The sequence below is a fragment of the Haemorhous mexicanus genome, chromosome 4 (genome assembly GCF_027477595.1).
Source record: "Haemorhous mexicanus isolate bHaeMex1 chromosome 4, bHaeMex1.pri, whole genome shotgun sequence".
Lineage (NCBI taxonomy): Eukaryota > Metazoa > Chordata > Aves > Passeriformes > Fringillidae > Haemorhous > Haemorhous mexicanus.
In genome coordinates, this window is record NC_082344.1 from 4,590,893 (window position 1) to 4,605,398 (window position 14,506).

A 14,506-nucleotide genomic window follows, 5' to 3' on the forward strand; every position below is an offset into this window, starting at 1 on the left:
CAGTACTTCTCCTGTTAAAAATGAGACTCCTCATTTTTAATACATTTAGAAGAAATCTTGTTTTCATGGCAAATGTTCAGCTCAGCTAAAGCCAAGTAGTGCACAGAGGTCTGGGTACAAAGTCCACGATACTTTGAGCACACTTACTGTACACACTTTCTGTGGAAGCAAATTGTTAATACAATACAATTTTTTTTTTTTTAACTACATAATATTTTGAAAAAATAAAGCCCTCAACAATTATTATCTTTTCAATGTTATTTCCTCATTATCTGTGTCCAACTTGAATCAGCTCAACAAATTATTTGGAGGTGGGCAAGATGGGAAGGAAATACTTACTTATTTGTTAAATGTCAACTGTAAATAATGCAGTAAAAAAAATGGGGTTTTTTAAATTATTATTCACTACCAAAGCACGGATAGGAAGTTTTCAGAAAGATTAAAATATAGAAGTGAAAAGGAAAAATGCTGCAGGATAAAAGCAAGATTAATAACTATGATGTTCATTGATAGCACCTAAAATGTGGGGCTTTTGCTGAAGAATTTTTCATAGAGATGTCACTGCAGTGAAACTGATGTCCTGACAGGAAAGGACAAAACTTGCTTGTACAATACAAAGCAAGACATAAAAGTTAGAAAGTATCACATCCATGACTTTGGAATCAAATCTGGGCAGTATAAGGAGGTGGAATATAAAAAGTATCAGAAAGGAGATTGCTCCAAGTACAGGAGCCACGTGTCCGTAAAAAAGGCAGAGGCAGCCCTAGCTACAAAAAGCAATGCACCAAAAAGAAGGGAAGTTTAACAGCAAGAAGACAAGAAGAGTTGATTTAGAAGAGGAATGCAGCTCTGTTCTATGTAAGATTCATGCCCTCCAAACAAGCTTCAAAATCCCAGGACAAAAACAAACAAGCAAACAAACAAAAAAAAAAAACCACAAAACAACAAAGGAGAAAGAAACAAAGAAGAGCTCACAGAAAGGTAGGAACAATCCAAGCAGCCAGTAGCAAAAAATCATTGGCATTTCTTGACGGGCAGGAACACCAGTCCTACACAACTCAGAAGCATATGTTGCTTTCCACACATTCCAGCACTCCCACATTCTGGACATGTGGTACTGCTGCTGCCAGAAATTTGGACTGTGCCAGCAGCATATCACATTGTCCTGAGGATCCAGAACTGAGCCAAGGAAGATGAGAACTTTTGCTCCATTTTGGGAGAGAGGTAGAACAGTCTAGAGCTCCTACAGATGCCACAGCACAAACAGGAATGTGCCCTCTGGCAGCAAACAACACCTGAAAAAAGGAAGTTGTAATACTGCAGCTCCAAGTATTCCTAACTCAAGGTTAGGATGCATCAAAACTTCTGAGGAGCAGCTTCAATACCAATTTACAGCCACAAGGCAAGCAAAGTATCACCTAGCCCATTCTCAAATGCTATGTGGATTATAGAAAATTGTAGTAGATGTCCTAATGCTTGAACTGCCTAAGGGAATCCTGTGCCTGCTCCAGGCAGAGTCAGCAGCTCAGGGAACATCCCAAACTTCACAAAACAGATGAAACTTGCCAAGTTCTCAGCAGAAACCTTGTCCAAAAAGAGGGATTTTGGTCAAACCCAGTATAGGTGCACTGAATCTTTGTACCAGTAAATTTACCCCAAAATAATTGGGGTAAATAATACCTGTTTAACATAGTCAGTAATATATATGGCAATATAACCTTTACTATTGCTATATTCTTCATTGTCCAACTTGATTCAGGAAAAGTAAATAGAACATCCCTATAGTCATTCTATATAAAGACTAGGAAGAAATTACAAAGCCACTTAGGAAAAAATAAACGTTTAAAATACCAGGTTTTGGATTTGAGGTCGTTTTGGTAGATGAGAAGGGAAAAGAGGCACATGACTTCACTCTGAGGCTAGAAAGAGACCTACCAGTATAGATTTCCAATGAATGCAGCTGTTACTCACCATATTTAGGGAAGGTGTCTGTCTCTGTACTGCCAGGTTAGGACATCTCAGTCTCAAAGTAAGGCTCCCTGAATCAAATGAGAACTAAGTGGTTTGGAGGCATAAGTGTATCTGTGTATATATATCTCAAGGTTTAACCTACACCCCAGGCTTAAGGGAAACCCCTTTCCTAAAGTCATTCTAGCATTGAGAGCACATTCATCTCTCTCAAACACAGCCCACACAGATCTACTTGAAAGCACTGCTTGTAAGAGACCACAGAGGATTCCCTCTCATTCCCCAGATTAGCACGGAACAGTGACACAACGCTTCGCCCACGCACCAGCGAGAGCTGCTCTGTGGGAAAAGTGGTGGTCTGGCATGGTGGAAAAGCTGCATCAACTCCAATTGAATAGAACACAAATATCAATCTAGAAGCAGAAGAATTTACTGTAAGGGGCAAATAGGTCAGGGAGCCGTTTCTAGGAATGTATTTTTATTGAGAATTTATTCTAAAGGTTTCCCTTACAGAAGCAGTGCTCCGTTTGACCAGCTACAGTCTCCTCATCGGCAGTGACATTCAGCTCTGCCCCTGACCAGAAATACCTCCCTATCATATCTGATTTTCATTCTGAGGAAGAGTGCTTATAGAGGTGAAGGCTGCAGAAATGTCTCCCCTTCACCAGACAAGAAGTGATGCAGCATTTTCAAGAATCTACCATTCATTCCAGGCTATAGCCCACTGCACACAGGAGTTGATTAGTCAAGTTTCACAGATGATAAAAATTATCGTGCTGTCACCTAGAAGTGAGAGATTCATGATAGGTAAGCTCAGAAAAACACTCATCTCTAAGACTGATTGGTGTATCAGTTTCGGTTTTGATGACAAGAAAACCTGTGCAGCTCTGCAGCGAGGACTAAAAACCCTGCTGAGATTTTTAGGAGATTCCTGCTGTAACACTGGTGATGTAACTGCCCTGAGAGCATTCCCATCCTTCTAGCAGAAATGTCTCAGTTGCTCAGGAGATCAGGGTGCAGCTTTTTCTGTCAAAGCACTTACTCAGCTCCTCACATGCACACAAAGAACGTGTGCAAATTCATGTTCAATTCACTGCAGGTTTGTTCAAACAAAACTGTTCTGCAGGCATTTGCAATTATAACAGAGGAAACAACAGGCCAGGATCAGGATGTAGGAAACCAAGGTCCAATTCTTTCCCCTGCCTTTTCCTGAAGGGAGCTTAACTGTGTTTATACCTCCTGTTTAACTACTGGAGATGCAGGGTGATTTCTCCAGTCTTTTGCAATAGTGTTCCACTCCATGTGAAGCATTTACTGTCACTTTCTCAGATAAAACACTCTTGACTTCAGTTTGATGGCTCACACATTTACCAACAAGAGCTCAGATTTACTGGCTGCCTGCTTAAAATAAATTTTAAAAAAATGCAACAGCATCAACATCTTCCACTTCTCAGAACAGCATCCTATACACTCAGCTCCACATCAGTCACTTGTTCTTACCCTGACCTCTTGTTTAATTTTACATAAGCATTTATAAAAAGCTGAACAGCCTCGACAGGGGACGTTTGAAACCCAGAAAAGGCTCAGTAGCAAAGTGTTGGGAGGTGAGTGACACATACTCAAATCCAAGCAGCAAAAGAAATCAAAGCCAAGAGGTAATCCTCTGAAGAAAAATGCTTTTCCCACTGGATGACTGAATAAGAAGGGAATAGCATTAAATATTACTCAGCAATGCATTCTCATAGAATACAGTGAATTTAGCCTTCTCTGTTTTTCTGGCTTTCACTGCACTCCAACACAGCTTTCACCTTTGGACCAACCAACATGCTTAATTGCAGTGGGACTGGAAATAGTTCAGGGCATGGCTGTGATTTTTTCAGCATCTGTCAGCTCAACAATGATGGGGCTAAACTAAAATTTCGCATGTGTGCAGCTCCTGGGTTTATTATCCATCACCTGTTCAACAGAACCACTGTGGTTTCTGCCAGGGACACCAGGAATAACCACTTTCCTCCTCATGCAGGACAAGGCAAAGCCAGGACTGTTAAGGCTTTAAAGTCAGGTGCCTTATGCCATCCCACGAGGTAAGAGAAGCGACCAAGGGTGAGAAATTATTCTGGGAAACATCCCCTGAATAAAATGCAAACCACAAATATTTGAACTAGAGTCTTTCTGAGCCTGGACACTTCCTGTTCTGCTGGGCTACTCCAAGCACCAGCCATGCCCAAAGCAGGCACAGGCAGGGATGTGATGCTCCATCTGGGCACAGCATCCTTCCTGCTTCCAGAGAAGAGGAGATGAACATGAGGGCCCTTCCTCTCCTGTTAACAGCAGCTTCACAGCCCTCCTGACTCAAACAATTAGAGGGTTTTCTTTTTTACCTCCTGTAAACATTGGTGATATGAAAGTATTGACATTTTCAGCACAGCAAAGCAGGCACAACAAAGTGTTTGGTGGAGGCAGAGAAAAGCAGTCAATGGAAAATTTGAAGGGGGAACCCTTTCTTTTAACCTCCAGTGGAAAACTGTGGGGGTACAGCAGAAATCACCTTTTTACCTGACTTTCCCCCTGCCCCCATTCAGATGAAGAAAACCCCTTTGGCTACACCACACAAAACTGAATAGTAAAAATTTCATTGGCTCTCAGGCATACCCAAACCACTTATCTAGAAAAAGGCCAGGTTGGATGGCTGCCATTCAAATTATTTTATTGTCCACTGAAGAACTGCTTGTTTAGGGGCTTCCCATAGGGGAAAAATAAGGAAATGAGTTAGAGAAAATTTAATATAATGCAAAGACAACAGCTTAAAGTACCAGATCCTTGGTGACTTGTAAAGGGCTTAATTGACATGTAAGTATTATTCAGGAGAGAAAAGAGCACTACAACGGAGAAAGAAGACTGGGGGGAAGAAAAGGCAATTTCAATAGTGCTCAAAACACTTTGGGACTCCAGTATTCTGGAGAGGCAACTTAAGACAGATTTGCTGCTCGGAAATGTTCTGAGATTTAGCATGAAGCTGACATTTTGATACCACACTTAAGGCATTAGGAGATTGTTCTGCTGATTGTTCTGGAACCAGGCAGCCTGCTGTCCTCCACACAAGCCTTCCTTTCTCCCTGGCTGTCTGCAGCTGTCCTCCTCTCTCTGGTGCACGAATGAGAACTCCTCCCACGCACTCAGGGCTCTCTCAAGCTAAAATTCTCTCTTCTGCTTCACTCACAAGTAGGTTGGCTGTTCTTTTTCACTTACCTATGTCCTGAGAAGGTTCACATGCCCCAGATCAAGAAGCAGCAGTGAGACAGCCAGTTCAGCTGTTAGGTTTTTGAGGTAAGCTAAACAATTTAAGGTGAGGTTATCTCTTATCCACTCTTCATACACTATTAAAATATATTTTTGTGCTCACAGGAGTGGCTTTCTGAGGGAGGAGGATGATGCTGCCCAGCTCTACCCTAAATTTTAGTGAACTGCTTTGATTTTAGTTTGGACTGAAACAGCTTTTGCCTGAGATGTATTAAAAGTCAAGGCACTTCCCACCCATTTTGTTCCTGCTCACTGTGGGGTTTTACTGCTTAGCTGTGAACAGAAGACCACCCACAACAAAATCTCACTTCCTTATGGAAAAATTGGAAATGTCACAGCTCCTTTATGAGGTATTAGATGATGATTCTATGAATTCTTTGCTTCTACTCAAATAAATTATGCTATTTCACTGGATTTTCCTGAAGATGCTCATGAAGTTGATACAACATCAAAAAACAGGCTTCACATCAGGCCAGCAGCAGGTTCCAGCAGGAACAAAGTTTGTGGGATCATGGGAACATCCCTTTTTTGTGTTTGTGGAAACATCCCTTCCATCACATGTGTCAATCCCACAAACTTAAAGGGTGCAGCTTAGTATCAGGGAGGTTTGACTACAAGACTTTTTTCTTGGCAATAGGGCCACCTTGAGCTGGCTTCCCACCCACTGGTCTCTACCACTACATTTTTAACTGAAGAACTGCAGAGTTTAAATTCTGGTCCAAATTGGAATTAAACCTAATTTTAAGCAGTGTCTAAATCCTCCAAGAAAGCATGTTCTCTTTCTGCACCAACATCTGAGAGATTTCTTCCCTATCCATACACAATTTCACCTGCTTGCCAATTACCAAGAGAGAAAAGTCAGCCCTGGAGCTACTCTAAATTTACTACTCTCTACGTCAATGACATCTTAAAGCAACATTTAGTGGTTTGACAGAAAAGTGACCTTTACTACATGGAGACATGGTGTTTTTGCAGGAAGCAAAGCATTTTCACCCAGATTCAGGGACTGCCAAAACCTGCAAGTTGCAGACTCTTCCCTGCCTTTTGCTATTCCTTGGCTGAGCTACAAAAATAAAATCAGACACAGGTCCCAAAGGACTCAGAATTTTCTCAACAACTTGATCTACCACAAAACAAAGTTTTTCTGGCCTCTGATTTTTTATCTCAGCAGCAAAGAGTGCAATGAGCTACTATGTTCACCCAGAACAGTGGATACCTCCACAGACAGGGCTGAGAATGAAATCAGGTGATAGACAGCATGAGTCTGGGTCAAAAACAAAGGGAAAAAAGAAGCAAAGGAAGAAAAGGAAGAAAGGAAAAAACTCAGAAGTACCCAGTGAGCAATAGTGTTGTTTGCCCTCAGTACAGGTGGCTGAATAAAGAAAGATGCTTCTACCTGGGTTTGCAGCTGACCAAGGGCCAAGAGAAGTGAGGCTGTCTCAGAGGAGGTATCCTGGCTGTTGGTGGACAGGAGGAAAGGCACTTTGGAGGAGAGGAAGGTGGGGAGATGTGACACATCTACATTTCACATGAGAATTGTCCTCTTCCCCAGCCTCTCTGGAGGATCTGGTGACCTTTCCACAAGCCCCAGCATTCCCCATAGCACTGAAGCAGAAGTTGTCTGCCCCACCTTCCCAATGAAGCATATGAATCTAATTTTCCCTTTTTGGGAAATCAAGAGTAATATCTGCTTGCAACTCTGCAATATTGTTCTCCAAGTGTGTGGTAAAGCTAATAACCACACGAGAGAGAGAGCTCTCTGGCTGTTAGAAGCCAGATCCAAATATTCCTAAGGCAGCTCTCCATCACATAAGCCTGTAGACACACACACACAAATCCATAAAGGCAAACACTCCTATATATCCTACAAGCAAACTGCCTCAGAGCTGTTTCCTGTTACCAACCAAAAGGACTATAAAAATGAAGGAACTCCTGATCTTAGGCTGCTATTTCCACCTCACATGACCTTAATTTTATGGAAAATGTCCCCTTGTGTTATTTAGATTTTACTCATAAAACATAGACAGAGGCAGTGTATAGGCATTGGGGAACAATAAAGAAAAATGTAAAACTTCTTTGAACAGCAAAAGGAAAAAAGTTGTTAAAATGATTAATTTTTATAAATTATGTAAGGAAAAGCCATTTGCTGGAGTGGAGATAAAGTGGTTTTTTTCTTTTCTATTTTCCTTTAAGAAGAAAAAAAAAAGAAAATAAAACCAAGTTACTGGAGCACTGAAATGTTGCAGCAAACAAAGTTCTGCTTCCCTTATGTACCTCCCCAGCAATTATAACCTAAGAAAAACATTAAACACTGGGGATTGTTTTATAATGTAGGGATATTTATCCACCCATTAATCATGACCTTACTCTAAGCTTCTGTAGTTCTCTGTGCACCCTATTTTGAAGGAAGCCTTAAACCATAGCAGAGTGCCTGTGAGTCTGACAGATTAATACTTGTAAATGTTGCAAGCATTCAAGGTTAGTTCAACCTAAACTCCTAAAAGCATATTCACATATTGTCCTGTTACCTGAAAGGAATGCAGCCAAGCAAATCAGACATCATAGAGCATTGCTATGGGATTCTGAGTCTGCAGCAGGAAATACCTTTGAAGAGATGCCAATCCAAAAGCATTTTGGGGATTGAGGGATGGAGCTGTGTCCTCCCATTCAGCACTGGCACTCCTATCAGGAAGTTAGGAACTGACTGTCTCCCAGTCTGGTTCAGAGCAAGGCCATTTCCAAGTATTCTTCCCAAGGAAATCCCCCCACCTTCAGCTCAGAGTGTTTTTTTAACTGCTCTCTGTCTTAGAGCATTAGTCAAAGGCTATGGGAAATTGTACATCTTTGTGGCTTTTATTAACTTATTTCCTTTCCAGCAATATGCTGTAAAACCAGTAGTGAGACTCTTGAAATTCAAGTGTTACTGTGGTGCTATTAGCAGCCTCATGGTCCTTTTCAATGCTCACTAACTACAACCTTCAAAATCTTAATGCTGAACACTTTGATACAAAATGCCTTTAAAATGGTGCCTTTTGTAATCTGGGGGTTGTTTTGCTGCATCCTGCAGCAGTTCTCAGGTGAACTCTGAAAATAAGGAAGGAAATCCAGAGCTGAAAGAGGGTGCAAAGTCAGCATTCAGAGGGTAGAGCTGGATTACCTGCATCCCTGACAGGACCAAAGGCTGCCTCAAATTACACTTTCCATCTCCTGTATGCACACACAGGGATTTGGAAACTGGTCAAAACTCCAGCATGACAGAGTTCTGCAGCAGTTACTTCAGATGAAACAAAGTGATAGACTATGGTTTCAGAACATTGCAGCTAAAAGGAGCAGGGCTAAACCAACAGTAATATAGATATGAGGAGAGATTTCTAATGAGGGAACAAAATTGAAAGCAATCTTCCACGTCTAAAAGAATCATTCTTAAAGCAATTCAGTTTTGAATCCCTAATGAACATACACAGACACATAAAAAAGCCCAAAGCAAACTACGCCTCTTGCTGAATGGATTTCAATATCCTTTGCTAGAAACACACAAACTATTATGGTTTGGGGGCTGTTTTTTGCTTCTTTATGCTCAGCTTCAGAGATACAAAACTGCTTTTCAGCTAGAGATGGGTTTTGCTCTACTAGACTCCTAAGCTGCTTACTTGTTACTGGAATTGCCATTAGACCCCTAGTAAACAAATTAGCAGCAACACTGCTTGCTCACCCTACAACTCCCCCAGACCTTTCTCTGCTTTCAACTGCTACCTACGCAATGGAACAGGATTCTATTTTAGCAATAATACAATTTCATAGTTGGAACCCCCTTCAGTTTGAAGCAAACAGCAGCAGTGACTCATCACAAGGCTTTTTTTTTTTTTTTTTAAAAAGGGGATTTCCTACTGAAGTAAAGCACCAATGAACATCACAGGAGGCAAAAATCATCAAAGATCACAGTAAAGAGGGAGCCCAAGGATCCCTCAGGGAGGCAATACAACTACAGAAAAAAAATGGCTTTTATTTCAGCTGGAGGCTCATGATCCAAACTGGATTTGTAATCCTAAAACTGAAATGAGACACACACCAGAGCACGAGGCTTCACTCTGAAACCCAACACAGAGCAGCTTTCAGAAGCCAGCAGTGGTTTTGGGGCTTTTGATTCATTCTGGATTCTGGCAGGGACAGAGCCAGCACACACATCACCTTCAATGTGGTACCCGACAGAGAACCAGGCTTGGTTTAACTGCTGGACCAGGCAGAAGAGGGAAATGCTATCATTCCCCAATACCTGGGCTCCTTCCATGAGTCACAGCCAAGCAATCTGCTGCTTTCAGTAAGTATGAAGGTCACTTTCAAGTTACTGTTTCTAGTAAAGATAAACCTCCCTGCACAGTGAAGGCAGGAGAGTGGTTGCAAACTACATGGGCTGTTCATAGGAAGGGGCTGTCTCCTGCCTTGAATACAGATGCCAGCAATCAGGATTTTTAGTAACTGGGTGTCTGCCCAGTGGGTGAGGCTTTCAGAGCACTGGCACACCAGGAAGTTTGGAGTGGCATCAGGTTTTTGGGGAAAGATGAGCAGGCAGAGCCTGAACCTGGCAGAACCCAGTTGTTCTGCCACTGGACCACAGTGCTACCTCACCAAGTCACAATTTGTGTCTTCTTCAGTCCAGGGGAGAATGACAACTGCCCAGCCTCAAGGCCCTCCTGCACTCAGCCCCCAACAAGAGCTGCTTTAGGTATCAGCTTTGTACAAGTTTGGCTACACAAGTTCTAATTCTTTACTACAGAGAGATGGAAACTGGAGGCAACACCAGCAGGCCAATCTGTCTTCTGCCTCTGCCCTCTACCTGTGCTATCTGCATGCAAACAAAACACCACACAACTGAGCAACAATTCAAATATCTCACTTTCAAGTGCCAGGCATGGAGAGCAAGAAGCAAGCAGAAAGTATCAATACACATGAATTCAAAGGAAAGCAATATAAGGGGTGTAAAACAGCTTCATCTCTCCACAGGAGCTGCAGAAGAAGACCTGGCCAAAGCCTCCCCTAACTTGTTTGTGTATCATTAATTACAATATAAATTAGAGCTCAAACTCACCCCTTGGTAAAGCTGTTATTCTTTCACAGCAGAGTTTTGTGGAAGGTCTCTGAATAGAAGAGGGCCTCTGGACTGACTCATAGATTCAGGTGTTTGAGAGCCCTTTGTGCCTTTCTCAGGCTCAGCTGGCCCGAGGCTTCCATCTAGGGAAAAGACATGGAAGCAAAGAACACTCTCAGTGGAATCAAGGGCATCAATTAAAGGACTAATCACACAACTCCACAGAAGCCTGCAATGGCTAAGGGAGGGCTGGAAAGCCAGAGGCACCAGGCATGCAAGGGAAGGGAAGGCTGAGTGTTTAGACAAAACAAACAAACAAACAAACCAACCCCAGTCCAGCTGGGCTGTGCTGGAAGACAACCCACTGCATTTTCTGCAAGTATCCAATTCCCCCTTCTCCGTCAGTAAAGAATCAAGCTAAATTTCCATTCATTATACTTATGCACAGAAGGAAGAAATATTCTTCTGAGCAAGTAAGAAAGAGTAAATCTTTTTCAAATCTCTTTCAAGTCTTCTTTCCCAAATTCTCTTCATGTAGCAATTTATCTTGCTACATCTCCCATCTTCCCTGCTATAATCTCCACATCCACAGGTCCAGCAGTAAAAATTCAAATTTTTATTCGGTTCAAATTATTTCAATTTGATTCAAATTTTGCTAAAAAACTGGTCTGTCTCAAAAAAAACCAAAAAAACAACAACAACAACAAAAAAACCCAAAAAAACCAAACCAACCCTGCTCTGTTCCCCCAGGGTTAGCTGGGATTCATCTTCTGACCAGTGCAAGGTATTTTGAAATGCCAGATGGTGAAGCTGCAACCAACATAGAACTTGAAGAAAATTGAAGAGATCCTTTTTTTTTTTTACATTCTCTACAGGAGATTTTGGTTAGCCCCAGACTTGGCCACCTCCACAAAATGAGAGAAAGCAACAGGAAAGAAATCTTTTGATACATCCAGCCAAAACAGTTACCCAGTGTCACTCAATAGGAAAAAAAGCTCTTGCCAATAGGTGAAAATCACCAGAAGGTTCTAAAAATGAATTATTGGATAATAAAATATGGAATAAAGTTCTCTAAATACTCCGTTTTGAACAGAATTTTAATTGTTTGGGATATTTTTCCTGGTCAGTTTTTCTTCAGAACATCAAACCTTTAGCAAGCCAGGACAACGAGCTGCGTACTAAGTCCACCTAAATCATGCCAGCTGCAACTGATTTGCAGCATTCCCATGTCTCATTGTTTCACTCTAAACTGAATCTGAATATGTTTATTTCTACAAGTTAAAATTTATTTCTAGATAATATTACCTAGATATAGATTCTCTATATACATATCTCACAATGGTTTAACACCTCAATGGACTAAGGAAGGACAACTTCAACATGAGAAAGTTTATCATCTGTATAGTTCATTTTTAATTATAGGTGAGTGCAGAGCTTTCAGTGTATCCCACTACTTGGGCAGCGTTTTGCACAACAAACCTTGCAGTTTCTTCCTTCCCCAAACAAGCTGTAGGCGATTCAGTGAAACATCCCACAAGGTGTCACTAGAGATGCATCAGCCAAAATGCTCCTCGAGCGCCCCTCCCTATCCTGGCTCCCCCTGCCTTGGAAACGTTAGGGGGCTTTGGAACGGGATCAGGAGTTAATGGCTCAGCAGGAGCGTCCTGGGGCAGCGGGGCCTTTCCGCTGTAAGAAGCAAGGCGATGATTTGAACAGTAAATGAACCGAGTACACACAGATCAATGGGAAATGCAAACAACTTCAGGCACCGACTTTTAATGAACTACCTCAACAAATTCACCCCAATGCAGAAAAAGAAATAAAATCAACCATCAGCTGTGCTTCAGTTCCATGCTAATGCTAGGAAAGATGGTTTGTCTCATTTTGTTTTGATCATTCACAGCTCCATGCTCATCTTTCACACCTAACCCTGAAAACTGCACAGATGTCTTGCAAAAATCTGCTATCAGATATAATGATGTGCCTGCTCCTCATTTACAGTTATCATTAAGGCCCTTTCTACTGAACACTGCATGAATACAGCATCAATTCAAAACTACTGGGCTGCATTTCAAAAGAATAGACCCACCATATTCCCCCTTCTACCACCCCCCTGTATTTCCCTTTCTTGAAAAAAACCCCTCAGATCTCACTTGAGAGAAGGGTTGCTTAACATTTGAAAACTATCTCTGATGCAGCTCTCAGGCAGAAATTACAACGCCGTGTCTAATTTTTCATCTCTAAAAAATCAGTAGGATTTGGAGCCTTAGAAGATGATATAATTACTCACAGGTGAACAGAGGCACTCACCTGCTCCAAGATGCCCCAAGTACACCAGGTGGAAGGATTTACCTTGCCTATTGCCTGGCATACACACAGCTGCAGCACATCTTCCAGGAACAAAGTTCCAGGAGCACTTGGGATCTCCAAAATATATTTTAAAAACCCAGGAAGGAATAACATGGCTACTCTCTGTAAGTTTACACTGGAGAAGAAAATATCACATGCTAATAAAATGAACATGAACATGTTCCAAAAAAAAAAAAAAAAAGCAAGCCAGTGTTTGCCCAGTTTTTCACAAGGTTATCAAATATTTCTATTCAAAAGAGCTGATTACTGCAAATTCAGAAAGTTCCTTTGCCTGTTCAGGTTACTTTGCAAACAAATCATTTTTGTGGCTATGTCCTTCTCTGCTCCTCCCCCCATCAGTAAAATGGGTTTATTCTTCTTCAGACTTTATGAAGAGACATCAATACCTCACTGAAAAATATCATTCCATGAGCAAATTATGAAAAGACTTGGCTCTTTTTTTCATGGCTTGTGTTACCTTGGATAGCCAGGAGTCCTATCCCTCCATTTACATTCTTACAAAGTGCAAATAAAAATATCTTCATTTGTCCTAGGACTTGTGGAACCTTAAATCACTATGGCAAGACTTGTATTTTACAGCCAATCTTGACAGGCTGCTAAATTTGTTTCCCTTCCCAAAGGTATTTTCTGCCTTTTTTAAACTTCAACAGCAAAGTTCTTCCACTCCCTTTGAAAATTTAAAGGGGTTTTTTCAGTGTGCATAAAATGTTTAAATGAGTATCTGTGAAGACTGTAACAAAACAAAACAAAACAAAAAAAAAAAACCCAAACATTTTTTGAGACACTTTATATTTTTAAGTTCACCATTTAGGAACTGAGAATTCTCCTGATTGCTAATAGATAAGACTTTTTTTCTCTCCCCTTTGGCTTCCCTCCAGTATATCCCCCAATTTGGGAAGGGGGATGCCTACAGCTACAGGCTTTTAGTAGACTCAAGGGAATCTGGAAATGACTTATCTGAAGGATTTCAGAGAACCTTGCTCTCTATTATTTTTAGTAGATCAATTCACTAATTTGTATTTCAAATGCTTAGCTTCAAAAACAAGAGAGACTTAAGAGTGGTATTTATATGTTTTGGCAAACAAGTTTGCAAAAGGGATGACTTCTGGATGAAAGTATAAACATCTGAGATACAACAAAACCAATTTTGACTGGGTCGTTTGTATCATTAGTCCTCGTTCATTCATGAGCTCCAACTGCTTTTCAAAGCACTATTTCACAAAGGAAAAAAAATCCCAACACCTCTCTCCATGTTTCTCTCTAATCCTAGGCAAAGAAGGACTCTCTCAAACCCTCACCAAGTCCTACCACGGAATCCATGCTTCCAAACGCTTGTAGGATGGCAATTCCCTAGGGAGGGGCTGGAAGAGCTCAGTTTCTCAGGTGCAGCGACAGCGCCACCTACAGCCCGAGCGAGGCCACAGCCACCCCACCGAGCTGCTGCAGCCGCGGGGAGCCGGCAGACCGGCTGCGGCCACACCTCTGCTCCTCCACAACTCGGGTCTGCCCCAGGGTCAAACTTGAATGTGATATTTAGTAGGATGTATTTTATACTTTACCCGTGGCGACACTAAATATTTTCTAGCTGTTTGTTCTCAGGCTGCATGGTTTTTAAGATTCTTCAGTTATGGACTGAATTCACTAATAGCTAAATTGGGTGTTTAGCTGATGTTTCTATGGAAACCATGGGTTAGAGGCAAGAAGCAGAAGAACATTCTATTTCTGTTGTCACACACACACAAAAGACACTGCACAGAGTTGTCAGACTACCAGAACAAAGTT

The 14,506-nt window shown here is 41.5% G+C and overlaps 1 protein-coding gene across 2 annotated transcripts in view; it reads right to left on the reverse strand.

The window, feature by feature from the left end:
* The window catches only part of TNIP3 (TNFAIP3 interacting protein 3), a 48,320-nt gene extending 37,806 nt beyond the window's left edge, over positions 1–10,514 (reverse strand). The window contains exon 1 of one of the 2 annotated variants that reach the window (XM_059843711.1): positions 10,355–10,514. The gene's annotated coding sequence lies outside the window, so the exon portion shown is untranslated. The remainder of the gene's footprint in view (positions 1–10,354) is intronic. The other variant, XM_059843709.1, reaches the window with a different exon arrangement.
* Between the last annotated feature and the right edge of the window lie 3,992 nt (positions 10,515–14,506).